Below are 1,354 nucleotides of genomic sequence, written 5' to 3'. Positions count from 1 at the left end.
TTGGTACTTTCTCTGCAGAAGCATGAGTTCAGTTCCTGGATGGGGAACACAGCCTGGCCAAAATACAAACACACGCACACACACACAGATTCGGTTACCAAAGGGGAAAGGAGGGGAAGCAATAAAATTAAGAGTTCAGGATTAACATATACACCCTACTATATATAATATAGCTAACCAACCAACAAAGACCTATGGAGAACTATAGCCAATATTTCATAATAACTTATAAGGAAAAAAGAACCTAAAAAAATAGATATCTATGTATGTATAACTGAATCATTTTGCTATACCTGAAAGTAACATAATATTGTAGATCACCTATACTTCAATGAAAACACACCAGAGAGGGAGAGAAACCTACAGAGAAAATAACAACCACCCATGTATTTAACCCTCCCCAGTATGGGGTCGCACAGAGTCAGACATGACTGAAGCGAGTTAGCAGCAGCAGCAGCAGCAGTAGCAGTGAAACAGATGTTAAAATTCTGTGTGCTGAATGTTAAATTTAACACGTTAGACATCCCCACCCCTCGAGAGGCCATTGCTCTTCTGATTTCCAGCTTCCTAGATTAATGTCACCTGTTCCTACGAAAGGATTCATATTATACAGTTCTGGTGTCTGTCTTCTTCCTCTTATGACAAAGTTGAAATCCATCCACGTTGTTACCCATATCTTTGGTCTGCTCTCTTTTATTGCTGACTAGTAAGTGCTCTGTAGGAATTTACCAGTTTAGTTGTCCATTCTCCTCTTGCTGGGCTCTGCTTCTTTATTCTTAAAAAAAAAAATTTTTTTAAGTCTTTTTTAGCCGTGCCACCTAGCATGTGGGATCTCGGTTCATCAACCAGGGATCAAGTCCTCACTCCCTGCATTTGAGGTGTGAAGTCTTAACCACTGGACCACAGGGAAGTCCCTGGGCTCTGATTCTTTAAACAACACCCTCAGCCATGCTCCAGCCCCCCCAAGTACCCAGGCAGGGGTCTGCTCCTCTCCAGGCTCATGTCCATGCAGGGGGCCTTCTGCGGCCTTCTGTCCTGCCTCTTCCACTCATATGCAGCCTGATTCCTGAGGCCCCAGAGAGCTCCCAGGACCCTGGGCATCAGGCAGGTCTCAAGGGCCGGGGGAGGGTGGTCTGGGGCAGCCAGGGAAGCCAACTCCCTGGACGTAGAATGGGAAGGAGTATGGGGGCTTTTCCCCAAGGTGTCTTTGGCCCCCGCCTTTCTATAAATAACCAAGTACTTCCTCACCAAGCCTTCCTCCTGCCACGTCAAGCCCTGACTCGTTATTTTAACTCCCCCGGAGACACTGAGCACCCTCCAGTGCTCTGCTGCCCAGCCCTCCTCTTTTTCTCTG

Source organism: Capricornis sumatraensis, chromosome 3 (genome assembly GCF_032405125.1).
Source record: "Capricornis sumatraensis isolate serow.1 chromosome 3, serow.2, whole genome shotgun sequence".
NCBI lineage: Eukaryota > Metazoa > Chordata > Mammalia > Artiodactyla > Bovidae > Capricornis > Capricornis sumatraensis.
The sequence above is the reverse complement of the archived record's forward strand: the minus strand, read 5'-3'. Positions refer to the sequence as shown.